We start from the raw sequence: 8,191 nt of genomic DNA on the forward strand, positions 1-8,191 counted from the left end.
TTAATATTGTTGGTTTCGTGAGGCACTGTTAACGGTTGTCACGTAGTCGTGTGAGTACCTATACCCCTATATCCCACAGTGGCAGAGGCTGGGCCTCTCATGAGCCTGTTAGGCTACGTTGGCTTGCTTTCAGGCTTGCCCGGGAACAGACTAGGTACAGTCCGGTTTGTGGACATTCAGTGACCTTTTATAGTGACGATGACAAGATCAGGTCGTATTTAGTCCGTGCTTATTTATTGTTCTGAGCTTGATGTATGGGTATGTCCCCCATGATCAATGTTCCAATGCATCCGGAAGTTATTTCCTGTGTGTGTTTTTATACACGGCAATCACTTTCCATGATTAAGTAGGCCATAGTGGCCAATCTTTTTAAAACCTGCAGGACCACAGAACACTCCGATATGTCCAGGGGCAGATCTAGTATAATAGTGTCATCATCTGGCTAACCCTACATGGTCCCATCTCTGAATGAACCCTATTCCAGTCCAGTTTCTTTCATAAGTCTGTGGACCGTGATGCATCCATTGTTATGATGCAGGTCATTGGTACTTCAATGACAGACCGAATATAGTCCTCATATTATGATAGTGTTATCATCTGGCCAGCTCTGGCCCCATACCTTGATGGAGCTTTATTGATACATGCATTGTTAAAGTCTGCGGACTTCCTCGAAAATCGGACGGAAATTCTAATGGTGTTACTGCATGACAGATGGTAAACGACCTGGTACACCCGTCAAATGCTGATTCAAAAGGAACAATTTATGTACTGTACTGGTTTCTGGATGATGTCAAGTAGGTAACAATACCATGACAGTAATGCTAGCCGACGAAGCGAAAATATATACAATTGATTGAACTCTGTGATTGTATAGACTTTAACATCACGATGGTCCATGTTCGTAGGTTGGTATTATCGACCTGTACAGTATAGTGTCAACCAAAAGATGACAGTTTGATTGATTGCTCTTTATTGATGATTACTAAATTATGCCATTATATAAAATTGTCATGTAAATACGTGTAGGCCTATTATCATCGTGTATTCCTTGATGTACAGTGTGTGAAATGTTATTTTATATTCAACAAGGTGTATTATTTAAGATATATAACTTATTTAACTTATTGCTATTTATTCATGTAATGCGAATGTAAAATAAAATCCTGGTTCATTTTCCAGGTGCGAAGTTGGAGCACTTTATTGATCAATAAGTGACTACAGAAATCACGTGATCAATGATTATTCATGATTGTATCTTTGCCTGTGGAGTAACGTGAATTTTTTGGCGCGTGTGATGAAGTATAAATTGTGATTTGTGGAAAATTTGACATGATCGATGGTTAGCATGCTTACGGTACGTATATAGCTCATCTATGATCGGCGTCCCACACAGTCGGAATATATTGATGGATCACGAAACTTTAAAAAACAACAAAAAACACGTTCTTTTCTCCTTTTACCCATGATCTCTCTTAAGTAGTGCAGCCGCATATAGTATTGCTATTGTGATGTATTTCATTGTCATAGAATTTATTTATTGAACAAACAGTTGTATTAATATTTATCATATACGCGTTGATAATCGTGATCATTGTCATGTTTTTGTCGAGTTTAATGATTGAAAAAGATTGACGTCATCATTAACCTCACTGTCAGGTACGATCATCGGATTCATCTTCCGTTGATCAACACGTTCAAAGCGCTTAATGTCTTTAGTGTCCATTAGCCCCATGTCATCTTACACGTTTTAGCTTTATGGTGGTGTTATAAAGAGTCAGTGATTTTTCGTCTATGTGATGCTCGTTATGTATTCATGCAATTATCGTAAGTGAAAGCCGAGATCTGTTGAATTTCGGCTCAAAATGAAGACGGACAGAGTACAGGAGGGCAAGAATTGCTTGTTATCAAATTTTACTCTCAAGTATTTTGAGGTCTGTATGGGCAACCTTATAACCCGCGTGTTACTTGAAAGAGATAGAAAAGAATGAAAATAACATGAATATTCAAGTTAGGACGAATCATTAAATCACTATGCTTAAAATTTGAAGTTTATTTTGTTGCTGATGGTTGTGATACTTAAGTGCATTGTGTGTTTCTTGACATCAAGGTAATATTATGTACTGTGATCGGTCATGCCATGGAAAATATTGACTTTGTCGAATACGCAAATGCCGAAAGGTATATTATTACAAAGTTGTTTCAAATCATGTTACTTGTAAGAGATGACATAGGCATATAGAAAATCATACTACGAATCATGTTCCAAGAGAAGGCACAAATGTCAGGCGAGAGGGTGGGGGAGGGAATGAGAAAGTATAATAGTAGGAAAAATATCAGTAACTATTATTATTGTCTAGATATATTTCATTCATGGCGGACACTTTGAAAAACAAAACAAATACTGGTAAACGTTGCTATTACAGTAAACCTCGGATAAGTCGACGTCGAGTGAGTCGAAAATCACTTAACTCGAAGCAAAATAAAAAGTCCCGATTTTTCCCTATGTATTTTCTTTAAGAAATATTTGGATAAGCCGAAGTACGAGAGTCGAATTTCGGCTGTGTCGAAGTAAAACATTCAGTCCCTTTTGTACAAAATACACGTAGTTTACATCACTTGAGCCGAAAAAGATTTGTCTGGCATTCTCATTACATTTAGAGGAGAACAAAAAAAATCGGCATGTCGCAGAACCCCGTCCCTGGCCTGCTGCAGGTAAGCATGCACACTCACCGTACCGCTCTGCACGCATGTCGAATACATACACATGTATACATGTATACACACAGCACATCGATCCATATACTTTATCCATACACACAGCACATCCATACTTTATCCATGTCAAGCCAGAACTCCTTGGTCAACCAATCGCTGCTTTAATATTTTAGTGACAGGCCAAGTGGGCGGAGCTTGTTTGTGCGTGCCTGGCTGGCTGAATAGTTTTGTTCAATGGAGGTGGGATGGGCCTGGGAGAGTGTTTGTCTCAAGGTAGGTTGACAGAGATGTTGCACCATAGACATAGCACATGCACATTGCCACATTACAGCGCAGACATTCTCGGAACTACGTTTAACTACTAGTATTGATACAAATTCCATGTTCAATTTAGAATAAAAAAGGAGCATTATCTTCAAGAACAGACAAATTTGAATGCAAACACACATACGCACGCACGCACACACACACACACACACACACACACACATAAGCCTGCAAATGTACTATAATACATGTACATAACTGTGAGTCGAAAAAAAAAATCGACTCTCGCGAGAGTCGAATTTCACTTAAGTCGACGCATTTTCGTCAGTCCCGAGAGCTTCGACTCATGCGAGGTTTACTGTATAATATTCATGATCAGCGGGATTTATACAGGCTGATCGAATGTATAAACGAATGAACGAACAAACATTCACAAGCCCCGCCCTTGTTCCTCAATCATGTCAATAGTAAACCAAAGTTTGTTTCCACCATAATCAACTATAATCAATCGTTTCATCGACACACAGCATACGTCAAAATGAACCTCAAAATTGTTTCCGGTCTAGTAATTAGAAATAAAAGTGCACACAATAAAAAAAAAGAAATCTATATCAATTTGGTGTTTGTCGGATATAGCTTCCAGTAATTAGAAATGAAAGTGCACAAAATAAAAAAAAGAAATCTATATCCATTTGGTGTTTGTCGGATATAGCTTCCAGCTGCGCTAGGCTGAAAGAATATGGCTGAACGTTTTAAGGTTGCACTGCTGCAATCAATGACTTCATAACCATGTGATACGGAATTCCACATTAAAAGTTGCTGTCTTAAACTAACTATACGGTGACCTAATTATCTACTGTAATATACATGTGTAAATGCACAGTAAGGCTGTTGACTTCAGCGGAAGTTCGAAGTTCAGATAAGGGAAGTAAAATGTTTGATGAACAAACATGTTGAATAAAAGTGAAACTTGATAAAACCGTGAACATTTTCTCGAGTGGGCAGATTTCGTGTGAAAAGTGATTATTAGAGATATCAACAGACTTCCGGCGTGGGAAACCAGAGGCATTCACATGACTGACAACCTTACAAGCTGAAAAGGAACAGTTACAAGAATATAGTGACCCAAGAAAGAGAGAGAGAGAGAGAGAGAGAGAGAGAGAGAGAGAGAGACAGACAGACAGATAGAGACAGACAGAAAGAGAGACAGACAGACAGACTAAGAAATATTTGGATACATAATAAACTGGCATACAGATTATGAGCAAGCACACTCTTAAACATAAGTACACGAACAAAATTCGTATTCATTTGTTTATTTCTACAGTTTTCTCGAATAATATAAACACACATAACAAGGAAAGACATACAATCGACACGAATAAACAATTACAGAGCAATAATTATCTAAACCCGTGCTTTGTAACTCCATCGGTCGAATTCTAAGAAATCCATTCTTCCATGCTGTACCGAAGAACAAAAAATGAAATGAAAGAAAATGCCATTAATGTTAAACCTGATTAACAGATTTATGGTGCAATGTCTCGAAATATGAAAGATACACGTAAGTACATGTATCATTAAGAACGAAGAGAATGTGCAAGTAATAACCCTCTGAGAGTGCGCGTCGCTTGGTACTAGTATGTGTGTGTGTGTGTGTGTGTGTGTGTGTGTGCTTGTGCGTGTGAGTTTGTATGTGTTTAAATGATGTAATTATACATAATGAATGCATAATTATGTGTCAGGGTCAAACTTGGGTTTGTGTTTGGCTATATGTTTTGGTCACCCAACACTCAAAACTCAAACACCTTCACTGACCCCCAAGCATCCTGTAATTAGGTGAAGAGAGCTATGACTATGCCAACGTACTCAGAAGTAATGAACTCCACACAGGATACAACTGGATAATTTCTGCCAGTTGCATCATTTCACAATGTCATTCAAGTTAGCAGCAGTCTGAAAATTATGCGTATACGTCTCAATATGGACCATAGGAATTAACTCTTCACAAACAATATCATTCCAATAATACAGAAAGGAAGTGAAAAGAGAGAAGTACATTGTGTCCACTCATAGAAGATGAGTACTAGTATCATATTACATTCTTCGCCAGTGGCCATTTAATTGGTATTAAAAGGAGCTGTTACACTGAGTCCCCTAAACTTTAAGAGACGCACTTTTTGATTACAAGGCTGTTTTCATACAAAATGCGCTTCATGTGGGAAGCAACATCAATGTAAAAGTTTAATCTGTATTCAAGAAAGCAGAAAAGCGTAGACAAATACTTGCACTCGGACTGACTAACAAAGTTTGTGGAGTTTTAAAATTGAATACATTGTCCCAGAACAGTGATAAGACTTTATGCTTTTGATGAAATTCATTTACGCGGATGGTGGGAGGAGTTAAATCAGCTCTTTTTACCATAATTATAGTAAATTAGAAAGAGGTTTTTTTTAAATATATTTACGTTATCTCAACGACATCATTCCTTTTGGACAAGTCTTCCCATGATCTTCAAGTTAATTATTACTTAGCTTGAAGATGGCACTGCCCAATGCTCTGTATAAGAAATGGTCACATTCCACACATTTTGCATTATCCCAAACAATTCGGATTTAATTGTACATTAACAATGCTTCATTCCTACAAAAAAAAAATGTCAAAGTCTATATAGAATGGAATATTGTCAGTCATTTTTTATGTAACTGACTCGTTTCAGAACAAGGCCTATCAGTATGGAGACCACTGCGATTTTTTTTTATTTCCTTATTTCATTTTTTAAAGGGATCGTATAGTTTTGGTTGAGACCTATTTCAGGTGTCTAACACTTTTTTTGTGAGATAATGAGAAACCTCTTATGAAATATGAAAGAAAGAGCATGTAATTCCATGGGGAATTCAACGTTTATTTGATGAAAATTGGTTTTGAAATGGCTGAGATATCCAAAACAGAGCGATTCTGATAAAGTGTGGGACCCACCTTTATTACGATCGCTTTGTTTTCTTTGATTTTGGATGTTTCAGTCATTCCAAACCCGATTTTCATCAAATAAACTTTGAATTCCTCTTAAAATGGTATGTTCTGTACTATTTCATAAGTATTTTCTTGGTATCTCGCAAAAGTTAAAAGCCCAATTCTCATCTCCATCAATACTGTACCATCCCTTTAACCACGGACGTACCACTCTCATCAAGCCTCACTAAAGAGGACATTGTGACATGAAAGCTTCGTGCAATGATGGCCGACGTGTCTGCGTTCTTTTTTTTGAATAAACATCATGCTACATCACATAATATCTAATAAACTACTTCAAGCAAGAATATAACATTCGAAATATTCTGTTTAACTACGCATCGTCGTCTTACATGCGTGTACTGAATGAAACACAGATTACACGGCGATGTCGCATTACATGCGCGATTGTATAGATTTCAGTTTGATTTCATTTGTATAATTTTTTTTTTTATTCGATTACTTTAAGAAGGTTGGATCGTCGCTGTGGTTAGTGGATGGGGGAAATGCTAACAGTAGGCTCGTTACAAACACCACACTTTAACGGCTTTCTTTTGATTTGCCAACAGTTTCTGCACATTCGATTGCTTCAATAAGTATGCCTGTTTACGCATGTATTTTGCAACGTTTGACATAACACTTGTGGAAATGAAATAACGTACATACGGACTTCAGGCCACTGAGGATTTTTTTTTTTTTTTTGTATTGTCAACTTAAAACTTGTCAATCGGCCTGCCATCATGCTGAAGATCCTTTATATGATATTTGCGTATAAAATTATGATTTCAGGATAATGTTGGTGTCGGCAAGACACATTAAAAAAAAAAACCCGAAACAACAACACTACCATCATGATCAAGCAATCTAAAATTGCAGGGGAGCTATTTTGACATCGCACTGACCATCAGTTATGAAGAGGTGTGGTCACAATCTCATGCATGTCATTACTCCTTGTGTGGAATCATTGTCACTTTGTATGAAAAATTCTCATTTTATATCATTTTCGTCACCATCATGAGATCAGACATGCTTGGAGTTTTTGCATTTTGGTGGTCATGAGGAAGCACGTTTCCCGACCCATCAACCTGATGGAACACAAGTACTAAAACAAGTATGTCACGCAAAGTACGCAGAGCGCGGAAACTATGGTAACAATGACTGTGATGGTGGTAGCCATGACTACATCGTAATATGGCAATTTCTGTAGGTGGCGCTCTTTGACATTGCGGCAAGACAGTCTGAATGTGTCGATGTTATTTGCTAGTTTAGAGTAAGTTGTCAGTCCTGCAGTTTGTGGCGGTTGATCCTGTAGTTTAGGTACACTGTTGACGATGTCATTCCCCTCCGCGACGTTGACATCCGGCTTCAGATTATGATCAAGGTCGTTGTCGATGGCCTCGTCAAACCTCCCTGGCAATTCGCATTTCCGTGCCCTCTTCTGAAGGCTACTGCGCATGAATCGTCGCCTCGCCTCCTCAAGTTTCCAGATCTGATCCGAGAGATTTTTTCGGATCTCGCTCTGTCGATGCAAGATGCCCTTCTGAAACGAGGGTAAACAATCCCCCTCTTGATTGAGATCGTTGAGGGCGCCCTGCAACTGTGGTTCCTCTCCGAAGTCGATTGTTTTATCCTCAACTTGGAGACCATCGCCGATTTCATGTAGATATCTTGCCTTCACTGCTTCTATCTCTTTAGCTTCGGATGGAATCTCGTCGGGCTTTTCAGCAACGATAGGCACTGGAATTACGACGGCAGTTGTGGTAGATTTATCGTTGTTTCTGCTTGTGACATCCATTCCGGCGTTGTCAAAATCGTACTGCCAGTTTCTGCAGGAGGGCGCTGTACCGTAATTCGTGTCAGAAGTTTCTTGAAAATTGGGGTCTCCACCACAGGTTTGACGCGCTTTGCTGCCCCATGTCGTCTGCAAATGCGCTGAATACTCTCGATCGGGCGGTGTAAAAGGAGTCAGCAAGTGTCCGGGAGTGTCGAGACGTTCTTTGCATTTCGTCGGGGAACGTGTAACACACGCCGATGGAGAACTGTTCGACGTTATAAAGTGACAAATAGAAAAAGAAAAGCTGGTAATGTGGAGCTACGCATTCCGTTAATGATTATCTGGTCTTTTATCTATGACATCCCGATAACTGTACCAAGTAGCCTTTATTCGATCTGTAAAATGTAAGAAACGCTCAACACA

The sequence above is a fragment of the Diadema antillarum genome, unplaced genomic scaffold, assembly GCF_040938485.1.
Source record: "Diadema antillarum isolate AM-2024a unplaced genomic scaffold, OU_Dant_1.0 seq00000203_RagTag, whole genome shotgun sequence".
Taxonomy (NCBI): domain Eukaryota; kingdom Metazoa; phylum Echinodermata; class Echinoidea; order Diadematoida; family Diadematidae; genus Diadema; species Diadema antillarum.